We start from the raw sequence: 17,808 nt of genomic DNA on the forward strand, positions 1-17,808 counted from the left end.
AACATATAAATATTAGGATGAGCAATGTCAGAGTGGCATTGACTAAAATACAGTAGAATACAGCCCGATAGGATGCTCTCGATGGTGCATCTGTAAAAGTTTGCGAGGGTCTTAAGGGCCAAGCTGAATTTCTTCAGCCTCCTGAGGTTGTAGAGCCACTGTTGCGCCTTCTTCACCACACTGCCTGTGTGGGTGGACCATTTCAGATTATCAGTGATGTGTACGCAGAGGAACTTAACTTTTCACCTTCTCCACTGCTGTCCCATCGATGTGGATAGGGGAGTGCTCCCTCTGCTGTCTCCTGAAGTCCATGCTTTGTTTCTTTTGACGTTGAGGGAGAGGTTATTTTCCTGGCACCACTACGCCAGGGCCATCACCTCCTCCCTGCAGGCTGTCTCATCATTGTTGGTCATCAGGCCCACTGTTGTGTCGTCTGCAAACTTGATTGAGTTGGAGACGTGCGTGGCCACGCAGTAATGGGTGAACAGGGAGTACAGGAGGGGGCTGAACACGCACCCTTGAGGATCAGCGTAGTTGATGTGTTGTGTCCGTCAGGAAGTCCAGGACCCAGTTGCACAGGGCGGGGTTCAGACCCAGGGCCCCAAGGTTAATTATGAGCTTGGAGGGTACTATGGTGTTGAAGGCTGAGCTGTAGTCAATGAACAGCATTCTTACATAGCTATTCCTCTTGTCCAGATGGGATAGGGCAGTGTGCAATGCGATGGCGATTGCATCGTCTGTGGATCTATTGGGGTGGTAAGCAAATTGAAGTGGGTCTAGGGTGTCAGGTAAGGTGGAGGTGATATGATCCTTAACCAGCCTCTCAAAGCACTTCATGATGACAGAGGTGAGTGCTACAGGGCGATAGTCATTTAGTTCAGTTACCTTTGCTGTCTTGGGTACAAGAACAACGGTGGACATCTTGAAGCATGTAGGGAACAGAAGAATGGCAGCCTTGCAAGGGTTAACACGCTTAAATGTCTTACTAACGTCGGCCACAGAGAACGAGAGCCCACAGTCCTTGGGAGCGGGTCGTGTCTGTGGCACTGTGGTATCCTCAAAATGGGTGAAGGGGTTTAGTTAGCCTACTGTAATAAACACATGAAAATGCCATTAATCTTTGATATGTATTTTTTCTAATATTACCAAAGACCTTGATAAACACAACCAAATAATGATATTTTTGGTAACATAAATGAAATGTAGTTATTAGACTTTTAGAATGTTGCAATTAAAATGGCTGCTATTTGAGGTATTAAGGCACAACAGTTAAAGTTCTTGTGTTGAGAATGTATTTCTACTATTCGTTGACCCCATTCATATTCTTCTAGTCATCTACAGTACAGTGCATTCGGAAAGTATACAGACCCTTCGACGTTTTCCACATTTTGTTACGTTACAGCCTTATTCTAAAATGGATTCAACTGTTGTTTTCCCTCCTCAATCTACACACAATACCCCATAATGTCAATTTATTTAAAAATAATAATAAAAAGAACTGATATCACATTTACATAAGTATTATGACCCTTTACTCAGTACTTTGTTGAAGCACCTTTGACATCGATTACAGCCTCAAGTCTTCTTGGGTATGACGCTACAAGCTTGGCACACCTGTATTTGGGGAGTGTCTCCCATTCTTTTCTGCAGATCCTCTCAAGCTCCGTCAGGTTGGATCGGGAGTGTCGCTGCACAGCTATTTTCAGCTCTCTCCAGAGATGTTCGATCGTGTTCAACTCTGGGCTTTGGCTAAGCCAGTCAAGGACATTCAGAGACTTGTCCCACTCCTGCGTTGTCTTGGCTGTATGCTTAGGGTTGTTCTCCTATTGGAAGGTGAACCTTCGCCCCAGTCTGAGGTCCTGAGTGCACTGGAGCAGGTTTTCATCAATGATCTCTCTGTACTTTGCTCCGTTCATCTTTCCCTCAATCCTGACTATTCTCCAAGTCCCTGCCGCTGATAAACATCACCACAACATAATGCATAACCATATGACGGTGCCAGGTTCCTCCAGATGTGGCGCTTGGCATTCAGGCCAAAGAGTTCAATATTGGTTTAATCAGACCAGAGAATCTTGTTTCTCATGGTCTGAGAGTCCTTTAGGTGCCCTTTGGCAAACTCCAAGCGGGCTGTCATGTGCCTTTTACTGAGGAGTGGCTTCCCTCTGTCCGCTCTACCATAAAGGCCTGATTGGAGGAGTGCTGCAGAGATGGGACAACCTTCTAGAAGGATAACCATCTCCACAGAGGAACTCTGGAGCTCTGTCAGAGTAACCATCAGGTTCTTGGTCACCTCCCTGACCAAGGTCCTTCTCTCCTGATTGCTCAGTTTGGCCGGGCAGACAGCTCTAGGAAGAGACTTGGTGGTTCCAAACTTCTTCCATTTAAAAATGATAGAGGCCACTCTGTTCTTGGGGACCGTCAATGCTGCAGATATTTTTTGGTACCCTTCCCCAGATCTGTTCCTCGACACAATCCTGTCTCTGAGCACTACGGACAATTCCTTTGACCTCATAGCTTGGTCAACTGGGGGGACCTTGAAAAGACAGGTGTGTGCTTTTCCAATTCATGTCCAATAAATTGATTTCACCACAGGTGGACCACAATCAAGTTGTAGAAACATTATTTTATTTTTTATTTTTTTTACCAGTAAGTTGACTGAGAACACATTCTCATTTTCAGCAATGACCTGGGAAATAGTTACAGGGGAGAAGAGGTGGGATGAATGAGCCAATTGTAAGCTGGGAATGATTAGGTTGCCATGATGGTATGAAGGCCAAATTGGGAATTAACCCCAGTGTCCTGGTTGAACACCCCTACTCTTACAATGAGTGCCATGTGATCTTTAGTGACCACAGAGGACACCCGTTTAACATCCCATCCAAAAGACAGCACCCTACATAGCAAAATGTCCCCAATCACTGCCCTGGGACATTGGGATATATATTTTATTAGACCAGAGGAAAGGGTGCCTCCAACTGGCCCTCCAACACCACTTCCAGCAGCATCTGGTCTCCCATCTTGGGTCCAACCCTGCTTAGCTTCAGAAGCAAGCCAGCAATCAATGGAAACAGGATGCCCCTGAGCTCAAGAGTCTGAATAGTTATGTAAATAAGGTATTTCTGTTTTAGATTTGTTTATACATTTACAAAGATTTCTAAAAATCTGTTTTCACTTTGTCATTATGGGCTATTGTGTGTAGATTGATGAGAAAAATAAATAATCCATTTTAGAATAAGGCTGTAATGTAACAAAATGTGGACGAAGGGGTCTGAATACTTTCCAAATGCACATATAATGGGATCCATTTTTGTGGTATGTATTTCATCATGTTTTCAGAACATTCATGTAGTTTGGCCTGGCTGCCAGTGTGTGGCAGTATTGTTCAGTCATCCTTTTCTGCCACAGAACCCCACAAATACATTTTAGTCATTAAGCAGAAACTCTTATCCAGAGTGACTTACAGGAGCAAGTTGGGTTAAGTACCTTGCTCAAGGGCATATTGACAGCTTTTTCCCCTAGTTGGCTTGGGGATTCGAACTAGTGACCGTTCTGTTACTGGCCCAACTCTCTCAACCACTAGGCTACCTGCCACCCAAATACTGATCGTTACAACTAAAGTCATTGGATGCTTGAATTGAATTACACAAATGTTTTTTTAAGGATTACAGGTAGGTTACAGACTCTAGATAATTCACTCAAGAGTTTATTGATATTTTCATAGATATTTGTGTAGCAGTGATGTCTTTGTAGTTTTGATGTCATTATCGTGAGACTATTTATAGCTGAGTAAGCATAATGATCATGTGTGTGCACATTGTCCTTCATTGTCATGCTGCCAATTGATTGAGGATATATCAGGAAGTGTGTTTGTGTTTGTGTGCATATGGGAGTGCGTGAGTGTGTGCGTGCGTGTGTGTCCTGAGTGCATCATGCAAGCCCCAGAGTTTGTATTACATTACCTTTTAGAGGGGAGACCTGACCACTGACCAGATGCTGAGGGAACACTGTCACAGGCCTGTCGTGGTTTTAGTTACCTGTCGTCAAGGCAGCCAATCACAAACACTGGTTTCCCTGGTGACAAGCCCATAGTAGCCCGCTCACAGCTCTGTGAAGTTGGCACCTCATGACAATAAATAATCAATGAATTTATTCATGAGTTTGCACTGTTTGCACTGGTTTGCGCTGTAAAATTAAGCTAGTACTAGTATGGGTTCTTGGATACTCTTTTTACAATCATTCTCATTAAAACCAGTAGGGAATGGGTGCTGCACATAATTCACACACAATTGAAAATGAAAGAATCTTACCTCACAATATCAGCACAAATGAAATTGCCAAATAAAAGTATGAACAAATGGTCCTAAATCTGATATTATTGATTGATTTTTAAGATAACTCCCTCTCACTCCTTCACCAACACCTCCGTAGGTCTTATCCCTTTTTTAAGGCCCCGCTGCACTCAAAGAAAGTGCCCTGTCTAATCTGGGGGAGCAGGCCTTGAGCCTGGAAAAGGCGCCAGAGCAGAGCTTTGCCTCCTACTGGGCCAGTCAGTCAGCCCAGCGACTTGCAGCCATGTGGGCCTAGGCTTGCCAAGCCCTGTGTGTGTGTGTGCGTGTGTGTGTGTGTTTCAGCTGCTTGTACGTGAGTGTGAATGCGTGAGTCCATGCTGGCATCATGTTGACGCTGAGCCTAAGAACTTGGTGGTGGTGAAGCTGCTTGCCTCCCCTGTGGAGGATCCTGGTTCTTGGCCTACTTTGGGAGAGGTGAATTGAGGGCAGCTCAAGTCTAGGGGTAAGGGGATTAAGTCCAAACGCGCTCCTCTCCAGTTTGGGATTTTGCCCCGATGCCAAACACTTAAAGTCTGCCAGAGATTAAGATAAAGAGAGACATAAGACCGGTGTGGGTTGTGTTGCACGTAGGGAGATGTTTTCTGAAAGAAATGGACAGGGGAGTGGGAAAAAGGAAAACAAAAAAACAAGATACAGCGAGTAACATCTAATGCTTAGACTCTGCTTTGTTGACCCGTTTTACATCAGGCACGCGTCATGTCTTAAATCATTATGTTAACAATGGGTAAGATAAAATAAAGGAAAAGCTGTTCTTTTCTTTAGTCTTGTATGAGTGGATGATCTGTGATAAATTCACTGGTTTAATTAGGAAATGGCTTGGATTTCTATTTGGCCGCCATTTTCTTTTCCCCATGATCTGGGAGTTTCTCCTATATGGCATTCTCCAATAAAAAAGAAATCCTGTGAAAAAAAATGGTTTTCGGACACGTGTGAATGCAAATTTGTGAAAAAATCATGTACGAAGAAATCGAATGTGACTTTTTCAATTTGTTTGAGTCAGACACGTGAAGTTCCACATGGCTTTTTCGCATACATTTTTCACGTGAAACTGTATTTTCAATTTTCCCGTGACATTTTTTGTCATCTGAAACTGTAATTCACATGTAAGGTGAACATGTTATTCTAATCACATGAAAGGGTGGTGTTAACATGTGAATTCTAAATGGAAAACATGTTCAAATATTTAAGCTCAAAATGTGAAAACAGCCATTTCCAAACATGCATCTTGAGCTGTCTGGTAAGATGGTAACGGTAATACCAGATGCCACAAGCCTCTAAGGGTTGTTCTTGACTAGCTAGCACGGTCAGTCTGCTTTACAAATGATTAAACACTATACTTTGTCCATTATGCATCACAAAATCTGAAGCACCTGCAAATATCTGTTTCCTTGATGGGTAAGAGCTGACAAAAGCTATGTAAGGAGTAATTAGTGGTGAACTAGAAGCAGCATCAGTAGCCTTCCTTGTTCAGCACCTTGATAAAAGTCCCTGTAGGGAAGGACAACTTCCTAAAAGTCCATTTATGGATGGATGTTGAAAATTATCGTAAAACTAGCATATAGTACGTATATCAAACTTTGAGATTAGGAAAAGAACTAGGACAGGGCTGTGGCCGCAAGAGGCCCCCAAGGACCAGGAGTCTGTTCATCCCTTTGTCTGGGGGTCCCTCCACTACTCCAACCCCTCCACCCTGCCTTCTGGAGGCTCCTGGGCTGGGCAAGGGCCTGCTTCGTCCCGCTCCTCCAAGAAAGTGGGTCACGAGTCTAAGACTATGGGATTACTGTTGTGTGTTGTTCGTCGGGTGTCTCTTATCCGTGATTTTTAAATCCCCTGCCGTAGGAAAAAGAAAGAAAAAACAACATGCCTCCCCCATAGTCAAACACACACTATTGCATGCCCCAGACTGCCACAACTGCCCCCTTCCCGCTCTCCTCCCTCCACAACCTTAACTTCCCCCTGTTTGGGTTAGCCTGTCATGGCAGGGAAAATGGATAAACATAGCCCAATTAACAACAAGAAACCATTTAGAGGAGGTTCAAGGAAAGAGGAACAAATATAAATGTCAACCACACTAAGACAAGCAACTTGCTTTTTAAGCCCAGGGTCTGATGTGTGTGATTTGCAGTGTTCCGATAAATCGGTTTCTAATTTACTGAATCAAGAACAGCTCAGCAATAATGACATCTAATAGTGACACCATGATAAATTCGAGCTTTTAAACACCTGACCCCTCTGATCCTTGCGGCAGGCCGTTTTTCCAGCATGCTCTGACACTGAGTATGATTAATCAGCAAATAAATTACTAATAATAAATACATTCATTTTGGAGCGGAATGATTACATCCATCATAAGGGGAGAGGAGTGTCCGCGCAGCGATGTCGCTGCTGATGGTCAGAGGGAGAGGGTGAGAGATGGAGAGATGGAAAGAGAGAGGAAGTGACAGAAGGAAAAAAGAAGGTGAAGAAGACAATATAAAAGTGACTATTCAAGCAGATTGGGAAAAAGACAGGAAAAAAATAAGGAGAAAGAGTGGTTCTAAAAACAGGAAGGAGAGAGAGAGAACAGACGGAGAGCGAGAGAGAAAGGTGAAAACGAGCAAGGCTAGAGGTGTGAGGACATGGAGCGGCTTTGTGTTTGGGGATGGGAGCCCTGTAATTCTGTAGACAGAGAGCTATAACTCATTGCCCTCATCTCATCTTTGGGTGTGCAGAAGGGAGTGTGGAGTCTGGGGGGGAGGGGCAGGACAGAGATTTCAATTAGAATCCAATTAAGAGCCACCAGTGGCACAGATGAGCTGCTGAAGTGTCCCTGAGCAGATTCACAACCTTGAGTGTCTCTCCTCTCCTGTCTCTCCTCAATTACAATGGAAAGTCATTATAACTCTGTTATCCAGGTGTTTGTTTAGGAGTTATGGGTGGGTGATAAACACCTGTAAAAGACAAATGATGACTTTGATCAATAATTGTTTATACAAAAGTTAAATCTTGAACACTCATTGTTCAAGTAACAGAATGTTCAATACAGAACCTAGAACAGGGTTGGTTCCGGAATGTCCAGTTAGGAACCTAGAACATGTGTAACTCCAGAATGTCCAGGAATATGAACCTAGAACCGGTACGGTTTGAGAATGTTCAGTACAGAACCTAGAACATGTATAATTCCAGTGTTTCCAGATAGGAACCTAGAACATGTAGGGTACCAGAATGTTCAGAATGGAACATAAAACAGGTTAGGTCGAGAATGTCAAGGACAAATGTGTTCCTCTGTAACTCAGTTGGTAGAACATGGCACTTGCAGCGCCAGGGTTGTGGGTTTGATTCCTGGGGACCAACTGTTCGTTAAATGTATATACACACGCATTACTGTAAGTTGCTTTGGATAAAAGTGTCTGTTAAATTGTGTATTCAGATTCCTTGATTTTTTTCCACATTGTGTTACATTACATCCTTATTCTAAAGCTGATTCAACTGATATTTTTCGTCCTTGTCAATCCACCCCATAATGACAAAGCAAAAACAGGTTTTTAGAAATTATTGCATTTTTTTTTATTTTTTTTAATCTGAAATATGATATTTACATAAGTATTCAGCCTTTACTCAAAACTTTGTTGAAGCACCTTGGGCAGTGATTACAGCCTCGATTCTTCTTGGGTATGACTCTACAAGCTTGGCACACCTGTATTTAGGGAGATTCTCCCAGTCTTCTCTGCAGATCCTCTCATGCTCTGTCAGGTTGGATGGGGAGCGTCGCTGCGCAGCTATTTTTAGGTCTCTACAGAGATGTTCGATCGGGTTCAAGTCCGGGCTCTGGCTGAGCCACTCAAGGACATTCAGAGACTTGTCCTCGAAGCCACTCCTGCGTTGTTTTGGCTGTGTGCTTAGGGTTGTTGTCCTAAATGTGAGGTCCTGAGCACTCCGAAGCAGGTTTTCATCAAGGATCTCTTTGTACTTTGCTCCGCTTATCTTTTCCTCAATCCTGACTAGTCTCCCAGTCCCAGGTGTGTGCCGTTCCAAATCATGTCAAATCAATTTAATTTACCACAGGTGGACTCCAATGAAGTTTTAGAAACATCTCAAGGATGATCAATGGAAACAGGATGCACCTGAACTCAATTTCGAGTCTAATAGCAAAGGGCCTGAATTCTTATGTAAATAAGGTATTTCTGTTTTTGTTTTTTTATAAATTTTCTAAAATATCTAAAAACCTATATCCGCTTTGTCATTATGGGGTATTGTGTGTAGACTGATGAGAAAAAAAACATTTAATACATTAAGAATAAGGCTGTAACGTAACAAAATGTGGAAAAGGGGAAGGGGTATGAATACTTTCCGAATGCACTGTATTTTCAACTCTTGTTGTATGGAATGATAAAGGGTTGTTTGTTATTTTGTGTACAATAGTTGAGGTTGGAGTGTTTTGAAATATTTTTGGTACCAAGGACCAACATCCCTGTCTCCTATCGGCCTTTCTTATTATTTTAGTCTGTCATCATTGAGTAATACATGAGTAATATAATATTAATAATAATAAGTTATTCAACTTCTATAGTGCTTTTCATTACAGAAAGAATCTCAAAGCTCTTGTAGGACAACGTGGAATATAATTGGCCAAAGATTATGGGCTACCCTGATCTGCAAATATCTTTGCCCAGGTTAGGATGAAGGTTAGCAATTCTAGGTCTATTTAAGTTAGCCACAGAAATATGGGGGTTATGGGACATGTTTTTCACAATCTGATCCATGTCCATTATGAATTGATCTAAACACATTAAATTGTTAAATTGACTTAAAGCTAAACAAACCCTATTTCTGTCTGTCAGTCTGTTTGTCCATCTGTCTAGCTGTCTGTCCATCCGTTCATCTGTATGTATGTCTGCCTGTGTCCCTAGTTGCCCCTCAGAAGACCCCACAACAACCACCTACAAACCAGACAGACATATCCTCAACCGGTCAGCATCCCCAATCCAAAGCTGCGAAGAGCCTTAACTCTGCCTAAGAGTTTTGAACCCTGACCTCACAGCATTATGTCTGCCCTGGGGTAGGTTGACGTTGCACTAAAGAGACAGATACTCCACACGAGACAAAGCCACGCAAAACACAACAAAACCCAAGAGTCCACAGAAGGTTAAATTAGCCTCGTCCAGCCATGGAGAGCCGACATAAATGAGACAAAAAAAGGAAAAGTGAGCATGCAAGATTCTGCAAAGGATGAACCGTTGTTGGTCCCTTCATTGTCTGAGCCTGAAACAAGTGACACATGTTGGGTTGTAAAGGTGTCAGGGCCTGAGTTAAGGACCATTGTATTGGTGTCCAGTGGTAGCATTGGGCCTTCGTCCCCTGTAGCGTTGGGCCTTTGTCCACTGTTGTACGTCATTAGCATCTCAATATTCATTTGAGGTTGATGTCGGGTAGAGGTGGCAGCCTCTTTAGACCGAGCTGAGCACACTCTCTCACACAGACACTGAGGAACTGCTATTGAGTTAAACACTTGTGGAGATCATTGATAAGACACAACTGTGGAAGAGGCCATGGCGGACTCATAAAGACAGGATGTTACATATATATATATATATATATATATATATATATATATATATATATATATAGATAGATAGATAGATAGATAGATAGATAGATAGATAGATAGATAGATGTAGTCGGGTTGAATCTTAGTCCTGTATTTACGCTTTGCCAGTTTGATGGTTCATCTGAGGGCATAGTGGGATTTCTTATATGCATCCGGATTAGTGTCCCACTCTTTGAAAGTGGCAGCTCTAGCCTTTAGCTCGTTGCGGATGTTGCCTGTAATTCATGGCTTCTGGTTTGGATATGTATGCACAGTCACTGTGGGGGATACGAGAGCTTTGTATGCGCCTCTGTGCGTGGAGTAAAGGTGGTCTAGGGTTTTATTTTCTCTGGTTCCTCATGCTGGTAGAAATTAGGTCAAATGGATTTAAGTTTGCGTGCATTATAGCCCGGCCACTAGGAGCGCCGCTTCAAATACCTTATTTACATAAGTATTCAGACCCTTTGCTTTGAGATTCGAAATTGAGCTCAGGTACATCCTATTCCGTTGATCATCCTTGAGATGTTTCTACAAGTTGATTGGAGTCCACCTATGGTAAATTCAATTTTGAAAGGCAACACCTGTCTATATAAGGTCCCACAGTTGACAGTGCATGTCACAGCAGAGGTTGAAGGAATTGTCCGTAGTACTCCAAGACAGGATTGTGTCGAGGCACAAATATGGGGAAGGCTTCCAAAACATTTCTGCAGCATTTAAGGTCCCCAAGAACACAGTGGCCTCCATCATTCTTAAATTGAAGAAGTTTGGAACCACCAAGACTCTTCCTAGAGCTGGCCGCCCAGCCAAACTAAGCAATCGGGGGAGAAGGCCTTGGTCAGGGAGGTGACCAAGAACCCAATGGTGACTGACAGAGCTCCAGAATTCCTCTGTGAAGATGGGAGAATCTTCCAGAAGGCCAACCATCTCTGCAGCACTCCACCAATCAGGCCTTTATGGTAGAGTGGCCAGACAGAAGCCACTCCTCTGTAAAAGGCACATGACAGCCCACTTGGAGTTTGCCAAAAATCACCTAAAGGACTCTCAGTCCATTAGAAACAAGATTCTCTGGTCTGATGAAACCAAGATTGAAATCTTTGGCCTGAATGCCAAATGTCACGCCTGGAGGAAACCTGGCACCATCTTTACAGTGGCAGCATCATGCTGTGGTGATGTTTTTCAGAGGCAGGGACTGGGAGACAAGTCAATACTGAGGGAAAGATGAACAGAGCAAAGTACAGAGAGATCATTGATGAAAAGCTGCCCCAAAGCGCTCAGGACCTCAGACTGGGGCGTAGGTTCACCTTCCAACAGGACAACGACCCTAAGCACACAGCCAAGACAACGCAGGAGTGGCTTCGTGACAAGTCTCTGAATATCCTTGAGTGGTGCAGCCAGAGCCCGGAGTTGAACCCGATCGAACATCTCTGGAGAGACCTGAAAATAGATGTACAGTGACGCACCCGATCCAACCTGACAGAGATTGAGAGGATCTCAAGAGAAGAATGGGAGAAACTTCCCAAATACAGGTGTGCCAAGCTTGTAGCGTCATACCCAAGATGACTTGAGGCTGTAATCGCTGCCAAAGGTGCTTCAACAAAGTACTGAGTAAAGGTTCTGAATATTTATATGTAAATGTGATATTTAGGTTTTTTACTTTAAATACTTTTGCAAACATTTCTAAAAACCTGTTCTTGCTTTGTCATTATGTGGTATTGTGTGTAGATTGATGAGGTGGAAAAAACAATTGAATTAATTTTAGAATAAGGCTGTAACATAACAAAATGTGGAAAAATTCAAGGGGTCTGAATACTTTCCGAATTCACAGTATATCGTCATATGAGTGAAAAGTTTTAGTTAGCTACAATAGAACGTTCAATATTATTGTATCTCTACAATGCCAACTACCTCTTCAACAACATTGAAAATATTTTACTATCTCTGCTCATCATGTCATTAAATTGTTGAAAAAAACTTTCTTCAGTCTAAAATATTAACCAGGGAGTTAGTCCCTCCACTCCCCCACTCTGCCCTCACCCACTCCCTGCCCAGGGATGAGTAACAAAGGGCTCAATGGTATCACCCGTCCCCTCCAATCCCTCTCCCATCCACCTCCCCCTTCTCTGGCTGGCTGGCTGACCCCCTGACTGACAAGCCAAGTGCTTGGGCTTGGGGGCAGTTAGTGTAGCGGTGTGGGCCGATCGGAGGGAGCAAGGCGGTTACACTGAGGCCAAGCCGAAAAGCGGTTGGGCAGTTTCGCCAGCTGCTGGGGGAGCCTTGCCTTGTTGCCGGCCAGTGAAACCTGCCAGATGGAGGCACTTCAAAACAATGAGAGATGTTCGCTTTGGTTAAAGCTAGGAGTTTCTGGCACATGTATGCTACTATGCTAACTTACAGTAGATGGTGATAGAATATGTTATGATCATTATCTGGCTAGTTATACAGTACGTACTGACTGCTAGACCATTAAGATTTGAGCAGTGATAGTTTTTGGCTGTACACTCGTTTAGCAAGTCCAGCTACTTAGGACGGTAGTGTGTCCTTAAGCCTAAGATCCTCTGTCCTAAATTAACCACCTCCCAGCCTAAGTTTAAAAAAACTTCCCACCCTTACCCTAGGTCACCTCTCTTAACAAACAACAGCAGCTGTTTCAGACAAGTCAATGTCTGAATGCTGTTTGTGATCCTCCCCATGTCACACCAACAACTCTTTGATATATTCACTCCAATGCTGCAAAAAAAACTAGAGCCCATCATATATTACATGCAAGTGTTGTTTCTCCTTCCTCCTTTCAGCAGTGTCTATGTGACCAAAGCACAACATACAGCTATGAGCCCCAGTCATCTTTCTAGCCTTTCTCTCTCCGTGAAGGCCAAACGCCTCAGACAGCAACATGCTCAACAGGTTGAGTGTCTCGGGACCACTAGAGTGACCACTAGGGCTCGGGGTAACCAAGCCAGGGTAACGAGGCGTGTGATTGGTGCCCTCCCTCCCGCACAAGGCCAGTCATTGGAGGACATGATTGATCATGACAGGCACACAATCGAGACCTGGTGTCAGAGGGGTGGCATAGGCTCACCGAGTCATGTGGCGGGGTTAGCAGTGGTGGAAATACTACCCAATTGTCATTCTTGAGTAAAAGTAAAAATCCCTTAATAGAAAATGACTCAAGTAAATGTGAAATCGCCCAGTAAAATACTACTTGAGTAAAAGTCTAAAAGTATTTGATTTTAAATATACTTAAGTATCAAAAGTCTAATGTAATTGCTAAAATATACTTAAGTATCAAAAGTACAAGTATAAACTGTTTCAAATTCCTTATATTAAGCAAATATTTTTAATGTACAGATAGCCAGGGACACACTACAACACTCAGACATAATTTACAAACAAAGCATTTGTGTTTTGTGAGTCCTCCAGATCAGAGGCAGTAGGGATTACGAAGGATATTCTTTTGATTAGTGCGTGAATTGGACCATTTTCCTGTCATGCTAAGTATTAAAAAATATAACGAGTACTTTTGGGTGTCCGGGAAAATGTATGGAGTAAAAAATACATAATTTTCTTAAGGAATGTAGGGAAATTAAAGTACAAATAAAATATTAATAGGAAATTAAAGTACAGAGACCCCAAAAAACAACTTAAGTAGCACTTTAAGTATTTTTACTTAAATACTTTACACCACTGGGGGTGAGCTCCCCCAAACTCAGCAGTTATATGTATGAAAACCCTGTGTGTGCACACATATTCAAATACACTAATATGTTTGAGAGGACACACTTGTAAATACAGCATGTGTGGATGGACACACACATGGGCAGAGAACACATAAGCTTGCAAATGCAAAGACAAAAATTCTTCCACATTCCATACTCAAACACTCACTGGCCTACAAATACACAAACTGACACACACAAGCACAACATCCTTCCTTCCAATTTAGTTGCACTGACTTGACATTTCTACAGAGTTTTATGTGACTTCCTGACAGGCACATTTCTCCTCAGAAGTTCTGCCTCTGTAGGTAAGTGATACTGTGACATTATTAAACACAATTTCTTGGCTAAAAAGTGCCAACCTGGCAACATGGAGAGAAGCCAATATTCTTCCATGGGGGAAGCAGGATACATGGCTTTCTTTACATTACAGTGTTTCCCTAGAGAGTGTTGCAGCTGTGAAATGGACTAGTTTTTCCACAGATGATTCACTCTACCCCTCAATAGTCTGACTTCAGGCATTTAGTGGCACCGTGTGTGTGTGGACCCGGCTGCCAATATAGCCCAGTTAAGCTGACTCCACAAAATACAGTTGCTGCATCTGAAAATGTTTTTGCTCCCATTTAGAGCTAAACTTGGGCTGTTTCTGCTGATAGAAGCAAGTTTATTTCTTCTCTCGGGCTGCTTCTATAACCTTGACCTTAGGAGCTCTTGTGGTAATAGTAATCATTGCAAAGTCAAGAACAGAAATGTGGTCTTATGTTAAAGGAAACCTCCACCCAAAAGCTATCTTTTGGTATTTGTTTCAATGGTCCATTGTTGATATAGGCCCTAAATGTTTTGCATGTCAGCAATCAAATTGTGGGTCTATATCAACAATGAATTAATGAAACAAATTCTCTCTCCGTGAAGGCCAAACGCCTCAGACAGCAACAGGCTCAACAGGCTGAGTGTCCCAGGACCACTAGAGTGACCACTAGGGCTCAGGGTAACCAGCCAGGGTAATGAGGCGTGTGATTGGTGCCCACCCTCCCGCACAAGGCCAGTCATTGGAGGACATGATTGATCATGACAGGCACACAATCGAGACCTGGTGTCAGAGGGGTGGCATAGGAGCACCGAGTCATGTGGCGAGGGTTAGCAGTGGTGGAAATACTACCCAATTGTCATACTTGAGTAAAAGTAAAAATTCCTTAATAGAAAATGACTCAAGTAAAAGTGAAATTCACCCAGTAAAATACTACTTGAGTAAAAGTCTAAAAGTATTTGGTTTTAAATATACTTAAATATCAAAAGTACAAGTGTACATCGTTTCAAATTCCTTATATTAAGCTTTTTTTTTTTATTTGCAGATAGCCAGGGACACACTCCAACACTCAGACATAATTTACAAACAAAGCATTTGTGTTTCAATTTTTGTGTTTGTGCCTTCCCAAGTGCAGTTGGCTGAATGTGACATTTTCCCCGCCACTTACACTTTGTTATTATGTATTGCTTTATATATCAAGTTTGAGTGAGCCATAAATTCAGAATAACTCCGCAATCAATATTACCATGGCGTAATAAGCCGGTTGCATATGCAAAGAAGTTCACTGCTTGGTATTGACAGGGGGAGAGAGGAAGATTTACGGAATGTATAAAACTTTTCTCCCCGCTCAAATTAATCATGCAAGCAATATTTAGCAACACACATACATTAGTGCAAGAAGAAATGAGAAATCATCATATTTCATATTTACCTTTCAATACTTGCAAGTCATCGTTACAGATTGTTAAACTGATTTGTGGTGAGTGCGCCATGCTTGAGCTGTTATATTTTTACATCGTATTCCATCCTGACAGGCCTAGAGGTAAAATAAACCTTCACAATGGTGCAGTTTGAAGATTGGTATTCAAAATGTGAATAAACCAAACGTACTACCTGTATTTAATTTCGTTCTTATTTTTTGTGTGGGGGGGGGGGGGGGGGGGTGCGCACATATGCTTGATTTATAGAATTGTTTTATTTGTATTTGTTTTGGAATGAATTTGCCTCCATGAAAACATATGCCATCATGAACAATTCTTACTGTAAATTCTGAGACAGACTTGTAAGACATACTGACATTTCTCATGACAAGTGGGTTGCTCTACTAGAGAGTTACAGATCCAAAAGGCATGTTACTATCTGTTTTAACTCCAAATATCAATCCATTCACATTGCTGATACAATAGGAACCCACATGTTACAATTGGCCCTAGGGGCGTTGTTTTAATGGGACACTGTGTTCTTATAATAAGACAAACTCATCCAAATACACTCTGGCTTTTGGGGATGCTTCAATCCAAGTACATCCAAAACCAACTCTCCAAACCCAATTGGCTCAACAGTACTTGAGGGTGATACAGAGGACTGATCTGTTTGGGAAACATCACATACCAAACACTGAGATGGAAGATGAGAGAGTCTTTGAGAGACTCTCATGCTTTCAGAAGACGGGCATGTGTCATGTCTCCATATCTCCCATGTATCCCCCGACAGTCAGCCAGGCCAGACCTCTAGACTTTGAGGGCAGGTGTATGTAGGGGTGTAAACGCTGGAGCCTTTGGTGGAGGGCCATTAAAACCTGATTGCGGGCGCTCTCTCAAGTGGGTCCCAGGTGCATTAACACTTTACCAATCTCCTGTAATGATACTCCCCAGTGCACAGAGTGGTGGAATAAGAGCATCATCCTTTTAAGGTGGCCCCTTTAATGAAATCATGTCTGGGGCCTTATGTGGGGGCTAAGACCAAGACCAAGGAAGCCGCTGGCACTGTTTTTCTACTTTTACAACAGAAAAGTATAGAGTGGTCCAACATTCCAGTATATGTGATCCTACAGAGATAGAGTAGATAACAGCTATACTGTACACACTGCACAAAGACAAAACATCCCTATTAAAAAGATCATTTCAGGATTATTATGAAAACTAAAACCTTCATTATTCTTATTATAGTTGTTGTTGCTATCATAGATATTTTTGTTATTACATTGTTGCAATCATCATCCGCTGCATAATTCAGCAGGCTACACAGTAGTCCTGTTTTCTGCTTATTTTTCGTCTAACAGAGAGGAATTGCAGACCGAGACCTTGGTCCGGATATGGCCCTCTGATGAGCAGTGTCAGGCATAGGGCATGGTTTTATCCGACAGGTGACTAGTGCTTCAATCTAACTTGAAGTGTGACTCCATAGCAGGCCTATTGTAAAAATCATTGAATAAAAACAAAAAACACATTCAGCTATCTAAAAGTCAGGCAGAGAAAAAGAGAAGATAAACAGTAATGCATGAATGTTCTTCTCTGTTGTTATGTTGTTTTCCTATGAGCTCCTTTGAGGCAGTAATTGCATTCGGATCCTAGTTACAGTATATGGCTCCTTCCAGATTTACTGGCGTTTCTTCTTAATCGCCATAAAGACATTAGACTGACTTGTTGACTGGGGAATACTGCGGAACACAAAAACTCGTCTGGAGCGATGAAAACAAGCGCGTTTATCCTATAGAAAAAGTATATACAGTAAGAAAAGCTATATTTACAGCCAGACTTAGAGGGTGGATAGTTCATGGGCGAGGAGATGAGATGATAGATCGATAATGACCTTGGATGAATGGGGAGGCTTATGATATTATGTGATGTTTTTTGAAGTTTATAATTGCCCTGTAAGGAATAGCCTAATGAATTAAGTAATTAAGTAATTGGCTTAGACCCACTGGTGAGTAAGCATGCTGCACGGCTGAAATCAAAGCTGTGGGACAACGTCACCACTATGTCAGACTAAACTATTGCAGCGAGTTTCAGAGAGAAAGAAAGAAAGAAAGAAAGAAAGAAAGAAAGAAAGAAAGAAAGAAAGAAAGAAAGAAAGAAAGAAAGAAAGAAAGACAAAGAATCTCCAAATTATTACACATTTGTAAAACATGTTTTTAAATTCTGAAACTGTCATCACACAAGTTTTAGTGATTGTAAAAAAAAGTTTCCCTGTAACAAAGCTTTTGTCATTATTGAAATGAGTTACAATTGCTATTCTATTAGGCTTGAATAAAACATTTCCTATTAGGCTAGAATTAAAATGCAATTTTCAACAATGCTGTGGAACTCCTAAAAAATGTATGTAGGCCTGTACGCTATTACAATCAAATTCAAACGAAACGCCCTTGTCAAA

The sequence above is a fragment of the Oncorhynchus mykiss genome, chromosome 5, assembly GCF_013265735.2.
Source record: "Oncorhynchus mykiss isolate Arlee chromosome 5, USDA_OmykA_1.1, whole genome shotgun sequence".
Lineage (NCBI taxonomy): Eukaryota > Metazoa > Chordata > Actinopteri > Salmoniformes > Salmonidae > Oncorhynchus > Oncorhynchus mykiss.